The sequence below is a fragment of the Rhinatrema bivittatum genome, chromosome 17 (assembly GCF_901001135.1).
Source record: "Rhinatrema bivittatum chromosome 17, aRhiBiv1.1, whole genome shotgun sequence".
Lineage (NCBI taxonomy): Eukaryota > Metazoa > Chordata > Amphibia > Gymnophiona > Rhinatrematidae > Rhinatrema > Rhinatrema bivittatum.
The window spans coordinates 44,481,187-44,495,286 of NC_042631.1; the positions used below are offsets into that span (position 1 = coordinate 44,481,187).

Sequence of the window (14,100 nt, forward strand, 5' to 3'; positions counted from 1 at the left end):
CCTAGATCCCCAGTATCTCTCTGACTCCAGCAGATGTGAGGAGGGGATCTCGTTGTTTCCCCAAATTTAGGGTTTATTACTCTATATATATATTATTCTTTCTTTTGTTGATGGATCAAGTTCTTTGAAAAAAAAAAAAAAAAAAAAAAGTATTTTGTTTCGGTCAGCAGGGAGCCGGGGTTTCTGGGCTCCCCTGATCAGCCTGCCATCAGGACTGCCTCTTACCTCGTTTATTCTTCTCTTCTTGGGATCTGCAGGGGTAAGCTTGGGGGTAGTTTTTATTGTCTTGTGTTCCTTTTTCTTTCAGCGCAGGTTTGGGCGCGTTTTGAGGTGGATGCTGGTAGGGCCAGCCTCTCCCCTCCTTACCGTTGCGGCGTCTCACCTCCCCCGCGGCCCTGCGACGCTTCATTCCCCAGGGCCGCAGACGGCACGGAGGTCCCATTCCCTTGCCGTCCCCGGGGTTGAGGGTGTTTGGGCGGGTGTGGGCAGGCACGGCGAGCCCGCTCTTCCCGCGCCGCGATCTCAGGCTTTCCCGGGGGGGGGGGCTTCTCCTGGCGTGCGGCACTCGGAGGCGTCCCTTCGGCGCGATGCAACGCGCGCGCTGTCCGTCCTGCGGCGGCCCGGGTCAGGGCGCCTCGAGGGACGGGCCATGCGGTCGTTGTCTCCCCGGGGGGGAGACGAGCGGCGCCCCGCCGACAGTTTCGCCGCCGCGCCAGGAGCGCCGCGGGCCTCGAGGGCTAGCCCCGCCCCCGTCTTTGGCGGGAGCGGCGGCCATCTTGGACCTAGAATGCAGCGCGGACTCGGACACGGAGGAGCCCGCTGAAGATTTTTTGCCGTCCGCCCCCCCGACCTCGGATTCGGGGCCTCTGCCTTCCACATCTGGACTCCCCAGGGACCCGCTGCCCTCTCCCTCGACGGGCCCGCTCAGTTTTTCAGCGGACTTTGTGGTGCTTATGCACCAGGCGTATTTGCAGAGCCTGAGCCCTCAGGGGGGGACAGCTTTCTCTCCTCCTCCCGCCAAGGTCCCCAGGCCCTCGGGTGTTGCGGCTGCGCTACCGGGGACCGGAGGGGGCGGCACCAGGTTGCCCCTGAGTATACCACTCTCCCTGGGGGGCCCGTCACCCGCCCCGAACCTGGGGGGCGATCCAGTGTCACAAGTGGATGACGATTTGGCCCTAGCAGCGCACCTGGAATGCGATGATCCGCGGGTCCTTCGCATCTTTCGCAAGGAAGAATTGGCGGAGCTCATTCCCCACGTTCTCAAGGAGTTGGACCTCGACCCTCCCGTGGAACCCCCGGGACCCCCGGCTCCCTCCGTAGCCTCAGCTACCTCCAAGGGTGACCCTGTCTTAGCAGGTCTGCGTCCCGTAGCGAAGACCTTTCCCATTCATGATTCGTTTCTCCATCTTCTGGTGCGGGAGTGGGATAACCCGGAGGCGTCCCTTCGGGTTGGCAGGGCGATGGACAAGCTCTACCCTCTTCCGGGGGACTTTCTGGACCTACTCAGGGTCCCCAAGGTTGATTCAGCGGTGTCCGCCGTCACCAAGAGAACTACCATCCCGGTCACAGGGGGCACCGCGCTGCGAGATATTTCGGATAGAAAGCTGGAGGTCGCCCTCAAGAAGATCTTCGAAGTCTCGGCGCTGGGGGTCCGGGCGGCTATCTGCGGTTCGCTGACTCAGAGAGCCGGGCTTAGATGGGTTCAACAGCTCCTCACCTCTCAACAGTTACCGCCCGAGGAGGCAGCCCAGGCTGACCGCCTGGAGGCGGTCATTGCTTACGGGGGCGGATTCTCTGCACGACCTGCTGAGGTCCTGGCAAGGACCATGGCATCAGCCGTCTCTGCCAGAAGACTCCTGTGGCTCAGGAATTGGGCGGCGGACGCCTCCTCTAAGGCGAGTCTGGGAGCTCTGCCCTTCAAGGGCAGGTTTCTCTTTGGTGAAGACCTTGATCAGATCATCAAGACCCTGGGGGAAAATTCGGTCCACAGGTTGCCTGAGGACCGGCAGCGTGGTTTTCGTTCGTACACTGGAACTTCCAGGAACCGCTACCGCCCCCAGAGGCGTTACCGAGGCTCCAGAACACAGAGCCCTAGGACACCTTCCACCAGGTCGCAAACGTGGACGCGGCCCTTTCGAGGTCGCAGACCGGCCAGGGACTCCTCGGCTCAGGGAGCCTCAGGTAAGCCTTCCCAATGATGTCAGGCCAGTCCACTCCTCGCTGCCCCGGATTGGAGGTCGCATCGCTTTGTTTCGCGAGGAATGGACCAACATCACCACGGACCAATGGGTCCTGGATATTGTAAGAGAAGGTTACGCGTTGGAATTTGTGCGGGCCCCCAGGGATCGGTTCGTCTTCTCCCCCTGCGGGTCAAGTATCAAGAGACAGGGGGTGCAGCACACTCTGGACAGGCTGCTGACCCTGGGAGCCATCTCGCCCGTCCCCTTCGGAGAGGTGGGCTCGGGGCATTATTCGATTTACTTCGTGGTCCCCAAGAAGGACGGAGCCTTTCGTCCCATTCTGGACCTCAAGGAAATCAACAAGGTGCTCCGTGTCTCCAAGTTTCGCATGGAAACACTCCGCTCGGTCATTGCGGCGGTTCATCAAGGGGAGTTCTTAGCTTCCCTCGACCTCACGGAAGCATATCTACATATCCCTATTCATCCGGCCCATCACAGATTCCTTCGTTTCAAAATCTTGGGTCAACATTTTCAGTTTCAGGCGCTGCCTTTCGGCCTGGCGACCGCGCCCAGAACCTTCACGAAGATTATGGTGGTGGTAGCGGCCGCGCTCCGGAAAGAAGGCGTCCTGGTTCACCCGTACTTGGACGACTGGCTCATTCGTGCGAAGTCTCTGTCGCAGGGACGGGCGGCAGTCGACAGGGTGGTGTCTTTCCTTCAGTCCCTTGGCTGGGTGGTGAACTTCAGCAAGAGCAGCCTGAAGCCAGCCCAACAGTTGGATTTTCTGGGAGCGCGGTTCGACACGGCTCTGGGCAAGGTATTCCTGCGTCCGGACAAGGCTCAAGCGCTGCGGGATCTAATCGTCCGGTTTGCGTCTCTTCAGACACACACGGCGTGGGACTATCTCCAAGTTCTGGGTTCCATGGCGTTTGCGATCAGCTTGGTGCCCTGGGCCTTTGCACACCTGCGGCCTCTGCAAATGTCCTTGCTATCGAGATGGAAACCAGTTTCCCAGGACTACCAGGCGATTCTCCCTCTTCCCCCGGCCGCCCGGTCCAGTCTGAGGTGGTGGCTGGACCCCAGGAACCTAGCTCAAGGATGTTCCCTGGAAACGCCGGACTGGGTAGTGGTCACTACCGATGCAAGCTTGTCCGGTTGGGGGGCAGTGTGTCTCCGGAGCTCGGCTCAGGGCAGGTGGACGGTGGAGCAGTCTACCTGGTCAATCAACCGCCTGGAGACAAGGGCGGTTCGGCTAGCCCTGGTACAGTTCCTGCCTCTGATCAGGGGACGAGCGGTTCGGGTCCTCTCGGACAATGCGACGACGGTGGCATACATCAACCGGCAGGGGGGCACCAGGAGTCGTCTTGTCGCAGGGGAGGCCGCGCGCCTGATGGCGTGGGCGGAACGTTTCCTGGACCAGCTGGCGGCATCCCACATTGCTGGGGTGGACAACATTCAAGCAGACTTTCTGAGTCGTCAAGCGTTGGATCCGGGGGAGTGGTCTCTCTCCGACGAGGCGATGTCGCTGATCTCCCGCAGGTGGGGGACGCCGGCGATGGATCTCATGGCGTCCGCCGCCAACGCAAAAGCTCCTCGGTTCTTCAGCCGAAGACGAGAGCGAGGCGCGGAAGGCGTCGATGCTCTGGCTCTCCCCTGGCCCACTCAGATTCTACTGTATGTTTTTCCCCCCTGGCCACTGGTGGGAAAGGTGATTCGGAGGGTGGAACGGCACCACGGCCAGGTCATCATAGTGGCTCCGGAATGGCCGCGGCGTCCGTGGTTTGCGGATCTGCTCGGCGTGTCGGTGGACGGGCCCCTCCGACTCATGCACCTTCCACGGCTCCTGCATCAGGGCCCAGTATTTTTGGAACAGGCGGAACCCTTCTGTCTTGCGGCGTGGCTTTTGAGAGGAGGGCGCTTCTGAACAGGGGCTACGCTGTTTCTGTGGTGGACACCCTCCTCAAGGCGCGTAAGGCTTCAACGTCGATCGCCTACGTAAGGGTCTGGAAGGTCTTTGAGGTCTGGTGCTCGGCGCGGGGGGCCCTCGCGACCGCAGCTTCCCGCCATCACATCTTGGCGTTTTTGCAGGATGGGCTGGAAAAGGGTCTTTCCTACAATTCGCTCCGAGTACAGATGTCGGCCCTCGCGTCCTTGGCTCGCGCCTCCGGTAGACCGGACCCATCGTCTCATCCGGATATATCCCGGTTCCTTAGGGGAGTTAAGCACTTGCGGCCGCCGGTGCGTCCTCTTTGTTCCTCCTGGAATCTCAACTTGGTGCTGAGAGCCCTGGGGGGGCTCCCCTTCGAGCCCTTGCGTCACGCTTCCATCAAAGACGTCACCCTAAAGACGATTTTCCTGGTTGCAATAGCTTTGGCAAGGCGTATCTCGGAACTACAGGCGCTGTCGTGCAGGGAGCCCTTCCTGCGGTTCACGGACTCCGGGGTTTCCCTGCGGACGGTTCCTTCGTTCTTGCCTAAGGTGGTCTCATCGTTTCACATGAACCAGGTGGTGGAACTTCCAGCCTTCCCAGGGGACGCCCCGGCGGCGCTTCGGTGCCTGGACGTCAAACGAGCGCTTCTTCGCTATTTGGAGGTGACGAATGACTTTCGACTCTCCGACCATCTCTTTGTACTCTGGTCGGGTGCTAGAAAGGGCCGGCAGGCGTCCAAGACTACCATCGCACGCTGGCTTAAAGAGGCGGTGGCTGCTGCTTACATTGGTTCCGGGAAGGATCCTCCGGTGGGTATCAAGGCGCATTCGTTGCGAGCTCAGGCAACTTCCCATGCAGAGTCTCAGCTCGTCTCCATACAAGAAATCTGCCGGGCGGCGACTTGGAAGTCTCTCCACACTTTTGCCAGACACTACCGTCTCCACGTACCGATGACGGAGTCTGGTTCATTTGGGGACAGGGTACTTCGAGCAGGGTTCTCAGGGACCCACCCGGTGTAGGGAAGCTTTGGTACATCCCACCGTCTGGACTGATCCTGTACGTACAGAGAAAAGAAAATTACTTCTTACCTGCTAATTTTCGTTCCTGTAGTACTAGGATCAGTCCAGACGCCCACCCGGTATGAACCTGCTCGACTATTCTCTACTGTCCTTCTGCTCGCTGCTCCTTCCCTCTCGGGGGTAGTGGTCTTCTGTGTGTTGTTATGTTTAACAGTTCTTATTGCATGTTGCATAAATTTGTTCACAGTTTCAATCTTTGGTTGAGTTTATGCTTGATCCATCATCCTTGGTCTGTCCAGTTTTCTGGCTTGGCTTTGATATTCTCGATACTGAGGATCTAGGAGGGTGCACCAGTTTATATACCAGCACCCTCGAAGTTTTACTCTGACTCCATCTGCTGGACGGGGGACATAACCCACCGTCTGGACTGATCCTAGTACTACAGGAACGAAAATTAGCAGGTAAGAAGTAATTTTCTTTTATAAAATAACCCTTGCGCACATATGACTGCAGCTTATGCACATATTTATATGTTATGTGCGCTGAGAGAGAGAGAGAATCTCTTTATAAGGCTCAGCCTGACACTCAATATATGGACCATTGTAAATGGGCACTTTGATTCTGGTGAGTTTTCGGGAGGTGGGTTGGGGTTAGGGAGGTATTACAGACACATTCAGAGGTATTCATTCTAAAGTTGACATCAGTAAAGAACTATTGCCCTTATAAGTGATGAAAAGTAGTTGATTTGTACAATGCAGCTAGCAGAGACTGCAGTGTACAAATCAACTCCTCTTGTTAGAATTTTCATTGCTAGAAATTATCAATGGTAGTTTTTCAGATACTAGTGGCCTCCTCTGGTCACTACCTCCCATATTACCTTTTGCACATCCATTCTTCTTGTAGGGGACCTCCACACTACACTGAAATCATCAGAGACAGAGTCCCTCTTATCCAAGGACAGAAGCATGAGTTGTGATGGTGGTATGTTAATGGCAGGGCTAAGAGAGGATCCCAAAATATATGAAGCCTCTACTTTTTCACCTCCCATGGCTAAATTACCCAAGCGTTCGACATGCAAGTCCTTAGAGCCTTGGATAACAACAGGAGAAGAAGAAATAACCTGACCCTTGCGTTTCTTTCCCATAGGGTCCAAAAAGGGCAACCAGCCAGGAGTGCGCCCCTTTTGGTGCATGGCTCTGGCAGTGTGACTTTGGCAGGGCGCCGGCGGCTGCACGCCGCAGGCCCGCTGGATTTATTGGCCTTCCTGTCTTGCTCCAATAACGTAGAGAGCCGCTTCGGAGGGAGGGGGAATGGACCATCAGCTGACAACAGGTCCCTCTCAATGCTTACTGCGCCTCACCTTTCACTCGGGAAGCCCCCTAGTGGTTTCACTCTTAAAGGGTCTCCCTGTTTGTTTACCAGAATTTGGCTATTCCAGGAGTTTTATGAAACTTAGAAGCCGAGTCACTACATTTCAAGCAAACATTTGTTTTTGGCATGGAGGTGCTACATGTTTTGACATGCATGCTAAATTCACGTTTACAGTCTGTTTCATTAAGAGGTGAATTTTCAAAGGGATGCACATGCCAGAATCGGGAGCTATACGTACATGTAGGACATGCATGTGTCCACCCAATCTTAAAAGCCACCTACATGCGCACACATCTTCTGATATGCGAATATCTCACTTTGAATGAAAAAGGGGCATGGTGTGGGTGGGGCATGGAGGTTCTGGGGCGGGGCAAGGAGCTATCCATGGAAGTTCCTATACACCTGGGCACGAGCCCAGGTCCAGTGCCGCATAACTTTACTTCTGCTATGGAGGTGATGTAAGTTTTAAAAAAAACCAAGCATCCCTGGGGGGTTTAAGGGGTCTGGAGTAAAGAGCCAGTGAGGTTTCGAGAACCTAACTCTAGACAGGGTGAACTGGTGAACAAACTGGTCATATTAGTCACAGCATGGACGCACGCCTGTTATAAAATGTTCCCACTCGTGCAGCTCTTACCCAGATGTGTGCGGCTGTGCACACTCACTTGCAAAATTGGACACACACACATATGCACACTCAGGCTATTTTATAACATACGCACATATGTACATGTATGTTCTAAAATTGCTGTATGCCTGAGCTCATGCTGATGCACACGTGGATATGTGCACCCATGTACCCATTTGAAAGTTACCGTCCTTGAGTGTGTGAGGAGAAAAAAAATTCACAAATGTATTTGGTTTATAATCTGCCTTTTAGACACTTTTTGAAAATGCATACACTAAAATGTTTACATGCATGCTAGCAGAAAATTATTATGTGTTAATATGTCTGCTTGCCATGCTATTTAAGACCTATGCACTATTTTGCATATGCATGGTGCATCTTTTCTCTAAGCTTTTCCTCCTTTTTGCAAAAATATGTACATTGGATTTATTTGAAGGAAAAGAAGTATTATTTAAAAGTTTGGTGTGTTGTGTCTTGTGCTTCTTGTTTCCTGTACTGTTTTCTTTCCTATTATTAGGGTTTGCAACAGAGGAATGACACTGGAGAGCATAAAACATGGCTAGGCAACTCTGGTCCTTGAGTGCTACAATCAGGACTTTTCAGGTTTCAGGATATCTACAATAAATATACATGAGGTGTATTTGCATGCACTGCCTCCATTGTATGCAAATATGTTTAATGCATATTCATTGTGGAAGTCCTTTAAACCAGACCTGTTTGTGGCACACTAGGCTGTTTGTGGCACTTCAGGACTGGAATTTCCTACTTCTGGCACAGAGCATGGAAAGGGGGTGAGAGATAGTCTAGGTGCATGACTGTCCTAGGTGTTTATAGAAACATAGAAACATAGAAATGACGGCAGAAGAAGCCCATCCAGTCTGCCCAGCAAGCTTCACACATTTTTTTCTCATACTTATCTGTTTCTCTTAGCTCTTGGTTCTATTTCCCTTCCACCCCCACCATTAATGTAGAGAGCAGTGATGGAGCTGCATCCAAGTGAAATATCAAGCTTGATTAGTTAGGGGTAGTAGGGGTAGTAACCGCCGCAATAAGCAAGCTACACCCATGCTTATTTGTTTTACCCAGACTATGTTATTCAGCCCTTATTGGTTGTTTTTCTTCTCCCCTGCCGTTGAAGCAGGGAGCTATGCTTGACTGCTGAGTGTGTGCTTAGGGGTCAAGTGCTGAGGTGAGAATGAGCAGGAGGAGAGAGGTCATGATAACCAAGAAGCAGTGGAGTGCAGGTCATGGCCAAGAGAGAGGAGATGCTGGACAGAATAAGGAGAGGGACAAGCAGCAGAGTAGCTAGATGATGGAGGTACAGAAGGGAGGGCTTGACCCTAGCCCCTCTCATCTTACTCCATAACCATGGGTCCAAAGGAGGCAGGAATAATCCCAGTCATTCCTGCCCCACTGATTGCCATACTTCAAAATGGTATAGGCGTACTCCAAAATGGCACTGGCCTCAGGTCAGCCAGTGCCATTTTGATATATGTCACCAGGATTGGGGATCAAGCCTGCCTCCTTTGGACCCCATTATCATGGGGTAGGATGGGGCGACTGGGATCAAGTCCACATAGAAGGAGTTTATTTAAAATTTGATGGTAGTTCCTCTCCCTAATGATAGCTTGACTTTACAATGAAACAATTTTCTAATTTCTTTTCATCTACTAAGTTGTTACTCCAGCAGTGGGGTAGATATCCCCTATCACACACTGGGAATATACATTTAATTTGCATGATGATACTCCTGAAATAGTTATATGTATTTCAACTTATACCTATTTATTTGACTACAAAGGAGATTTCAATGCTACAGGATTATCGAATACTGGAAATTCCCTCAGTAAAAAACGCTGCTCTGAATGTGACAAGGAATAGAGCTTTTTCGTTCGTGGGTCCTATTTTATGGAATGCACTGCCAGACCCTTTAAGGCTAATACCCAATCGAAAAGAGTTTAAGAAGGTTCTGAAAACCCATCTTTTTCAGGAAGCTTTTAGGGATATTGAACTTTCTAGCCAGAGTAAATAAGGTTAGGTATGTATCATATTTAATGTCAATTAAGGAATTATTGAATTTTAAAGTATCTATTGACTTGTCTGCTTTGCTTCTGACCTTTAAGTTTTTTTAAATATAATGGCCAACTTTTATTTTTGTCACTTTAATTTTAATTGATCATATAATATGCTGTATTTTTATTCATTTCTAATTCTATTTTATTTTATTTTATTTTAGTATTTTACTTAAACAATTTAAACTTAATTTTTAAATTGTGTTTTGTTTATAATATTTGTTTTATTATTGTAAACCGCTTTGGTCAGTGCTATACTGGTAAAACGGTATATAAATATTGTCACGATCACGCCCATCCACTCAGCATGCTGTGGGGCTTTGCTGGGCTTCAGGCCTCCGGCTTCGCTCATATACCACGTCCCGTCCAGTTGCACAGCTCATGCACAGCGCTGCTATGGATTCCTCCCGGCCTCTAGTCAGAGTGCCAGGCCTAGTCCTGGCACTCCCAAACAGTACACAGAGAAAAAGGCCTTTATCACAAAAAGGGTTTAAGGTAGTCCTGTAGCCTCACCGGCTGCAGCCCTGCAACAATGCCTGGTTGACCTTACAAACCCCAAGCCTAACTGCTTAGGTTCTCTTTAGCAAGCTCAGAGTTAAACAGCATTCAAACCATAATTTCCTTCTAACCTCTCTTCAACATCCTTGTATAAACCCAGGATTTACCATCCCCCAACCTCCTGGTTATTCCACCTCCATAGAGGAACAGCTGGAGCTTTCCTCTTCCCAGTTTACCTCCATCTCCTCCTCCAGAGACTCTGAGGAGCCGGGCTTTTGTGGCCAGCTCCACCACGGTGGCACGCCCTCTTCCTCAGCTTCCATAGACTCTGCTGAGTCATAGGGATCAGTCCCAATTTCCTCCACCTGTTCCTGCTCATTCTCCAGCCAGGGGTCAGGTGTCGGTTCAGGGAACCTGGGAAGTGTAGTCTTTGCTACCTTCCTCAGCGCCCTCCGGTGGCTAGGTTTGGTACTGCCAGCTTCTGCTTTTCTGTGTCCCTGCTGTTTCTGCCCCTGACCAGGTCGTACTGCATCACAATATACAAAATAAATAAATAAATAATATTTACTCCCAGGTTGTATCTAAATTTGCAAATGTTTAATTTCCTGTATCCCAGTTATTTGTATTTCCTGTTCCTTGTAACGCTCCCGTGCGACATTCAGTTTCATTGTAAACCGGTGTGATTTGTGTTTTATACACGAACGTCAGAATAAAAAAGTTAAAAATAAATAAAAAGGAATTTTCCATGGGTGGGGAAGATGGCTAGAGTGTCCCTATTTAACCTAATGACACCTATTAAGCATGGAAGATTGGGCTTGCCTAATTTTAGATTATATAATATAGGATATAACTTGTGTCACCTGGGTGACTGGTTATAGGCTACATCATGCTTTACCCCAGTAGAGTTAGAGCATCTGTTGGCCAGTTCTTTGGATTTGGTATACTTGCTTCATGCTTTGTCGTCTCAAATTCCGCTAAATCTTAGAATATGCAGTTTAGTTAGATTTACTGTGAAAACTTGAAAGTGGCTCTGTGGTTTGAGCTATAGCAATGGTTACATGGAATAGACTTAGTTTTTGGGTACTTGCCAGGTTCTTATGGCCTGGATTGGCCACTGTTGGAAACAGGATGCTGGGCTTGATGGACCCTTGGTCTGACCCAGTATGGCATTTTCTTATGTTCTTATGTTCTTATATATACCTTTAATTGGCAACAGAGATTTTATTCCAGTGTTACAGAAAGGAGTTTTTCAGTAGTGGAATAGTAAAAGCATCCATTCTTAATGATGAGGGTGGAATACGAGAGTTCCAGGAATTGAAGGATATGCTTGATAAAGATGAAATGCATTTTTATGCTTGCCTTCAAGTGCAACATTATGTGTATATTTTAAATATAAGAAACATGGTCAGTGGTTTCAGTTTTTATTCTGAATTTGTACAGAAGGCAGGTACAGAGCTGGCTAATGATTTAGTGAATAATGGAAGCAGGAGATCAATACAAACATGACAGCACAGGCCCATCAGAATTGCTTCAGACGGATTCGTTTAATATCCATAAACACCAGTTTGAGAGGAATACAATACAAACTTTTGATGAGATTTTATGTCTCCCAGAGAAGGACTTTTAGGATGAGAATTACCTAGACAGTTGTGTTAAATGTGATTTAGAGATAGATACACTGGGACATAATTTTTTGGTCTTGTAATGTTGTTCAAAAGCCTTGGGGGATTAATTTTGACTTACCTGGAGAAGATTCTGACATGTACATTATCTTCACAAGTAGAAATGGTATTATTTGATGATCTGATTATGCTTGTGGGTCTGAATACATTTCAGAAACTGTGGTTGAGAAAAGCTTTACTGTTCGCTAAGAAGTCTATATTGCTCAAGTAGAGAGGAGTTTCTGCCTTCATTAATCCAATGGAGGAATGAATTATATAAATTAATGATAATGAAAAAATATATATGTACATTTCAGAAAGTTAAGAAGAAAATGATATTCTTGGAAATTTGGAATGATTCTATTTCCTCCCCCATATAGAGCTTGCAGCTATGTGCTTAATGATTTGTAAAGATTATTCGGGATTGTTGCAGTGAAGGGTGAATTAGTTTGGTGCTCATTCGAGTGTTAGCAATATAGTCATCTTGGGTGCTTGACTGAGGCTGGGGAGGAGCCGGCTGTCGTGGCACATGTGGGCACCAACAACATAGTAAAATGTAGGAGAGAGGTTCTGGAAGCCAAATTTAGGCTCTATGTAGAAATTCAGAACCTCCAGGGTAGCATTCTCTGAAATGCTTCCCATTCCACGCTCAGGTCCCAAGAGGCAGGCAGAGCTCTGGAGTCTCAATGCGTGGATGAGATGATGGTGCAAGGAAGAGGGATTCAGTTTTGTAAGGAACTGGGGAACATTTTGAGGAAAGGGGACTCTTTTCTGAAGGGATGGACTGCACCTTAACCAGGGTGGAACCAGGCTGCTGACGCTAAAAAGGAGATAGAGCAGCTTTAAACTAAAGGGGAAAGCTGACAGTCACTCAGCAGCACATGGTTTAGAGGGTGGTATCTTCGAAGGATACTAATGAAGCATTAGAGTTAGGGCATCCCAACAGAGAGGATCCAATAATAAGAAAAGTAGTCCAAGTGCCTATAAATAAAAACTCACTAGAGCTAAAAGATTCCAATTTATCCCTGTCAACTGAAAAGCAGATGTTAATACAAACAAAAAACACACTTTGAAATGTTTGTATGCTAATGCCACAAGTCTAAGAAGTAAGATGGGAGAATTAGAGTGTATTGCAGTGAATGATGACATAGACTTAATTGATATTTCAGAGACATGGTGGAAAGATAACAAATGGGATAATGCTATACTAGGTTACAAATTATATCGCAGTGACAGAGAGGGGCATCTTGGTGGCGGAGTGGTGCTTTATGTTCAGGATGGCATAGAGTCTAACAGGGCAAAGATCCTGCATGAGACTAAATGCACAATTGAATCTTTATGGGTAGAAATCCCTTGCGTGTTGGGAAGTGTATAGTGATAGGAGTATACTACCATCTACCTGGCCAAGATGGTGAGTCAGACAGTGAAATGCTAAGAGAAATTAGGGAAGCTAACCAAATTGGTAGTGCAGTAATAATGGGAGATTTCAATTACCCCAATATTGACTGGGTAAGTAAAACATCAGGACATACTAGAGAGATAAAGTTCCTGGATGGAATAAATGACAGTTTTATGGAACCGATGAGAGAGGGAGCAATTTTAGATCTAATTCTTAGTGGAGTGTAGGATCTGGTGAGAGAGGTAACGGTGGTGGGGCTGCTTGGCAATAGTGATCATAATATGAACAAATTTGAATTAATGACTGGAAGGGGGACAGTAAGTAAATCCACGGCTGTAGCACTAAACTTTCAAAAGGGAAACTGATAAAATGAGAAAAATATAAAAAAATTTGAAAGGTGCAGCTACAAAGGTAAAAGCTGTGCAACAGGCGAGGACATTGTTAAAAAAATACCATCCTGGAAGTAGAGTCCATATGTATTTCTTAAGAAAGGTAGAAGGAAGGTCAAACAATTGTCAGCATGGCTAAAAAGTGAGGTGAAAGAGGCTATTTTAGCCAAAAGATCTTTATTCAAAAATTGGAAGAAGGATCCATCAGAAGAAAATAGGAATTAAGCATAAGCATTGGCAAGTTAAATGTAAGACATTGATGAAACAGGCTAAGAGAGAATTTGAAAAGAAATTAGACATAGAGGCAAAAACTCACAATAACATTTTTTTAAATATATCCAAAGCAGAAAACCTGCGAGGGAGTCAGTTGGACCATTAGATGATTGAGGGGTTAAAAGGGGCACTTAGGGAAGATAAGGCCATCCCGGAAAGATTAAACGATTTCTTTGCTTCAGTGTTTACTGAAGAGGATGTTGGGGAGATACCTGTTCTGGAAATGGTTTTCAAGGGTGATAATTCAGATGAACTGAACCAAATCATGGTGAATCTGGAAGATGTGGTAGGCCAGATTGACAAACTGAAGAGCAGTAAATCACCTGGACCAGATGGCATACACGCCAGGGTTCTGAAAGAACTAAAAAATGAAATTTCAGAGCTATTTCAATTAATTTGTAACCTATCATTAAAATCATCTGTTGTACCTGAAGATGGAAGATGGCCAATATAACCCCAATATTTAAAAAGGGCTCCAGGGGTGATCCAGGAAACTATAGACCAGTGAGCCTGACCTCAGTGCCGGGAAAAATCAAGGAAACTGTTATAAAGAATAAAATCACAAAACATTTAGATAGACATGGTTTAATGGGACACAGCCAGCATGGATTTATCCAAGGGAAGTCTTGCCTCACAAATCTCCTACATTGTTTTGAAGGGGTGAATAAACATGTGGACAAAGG

At 48.3% G+C, this 14,100-nt stretch overlaps 1 protein-coding gene across 1 annotated transcript in view; it reads left to right on the forward strand.

Moving 5' to 3' along the window:
• CHID1 (chitinase domain containing 1) overlaps nucleotides 1–14,100 on the forward strand; it is a 780,048-nt gene that overhangs the window by 703,592 nt on the left and 62,356 nt on the right. The gene's annotated exons all lie outside the window — the stretch shown is intronic.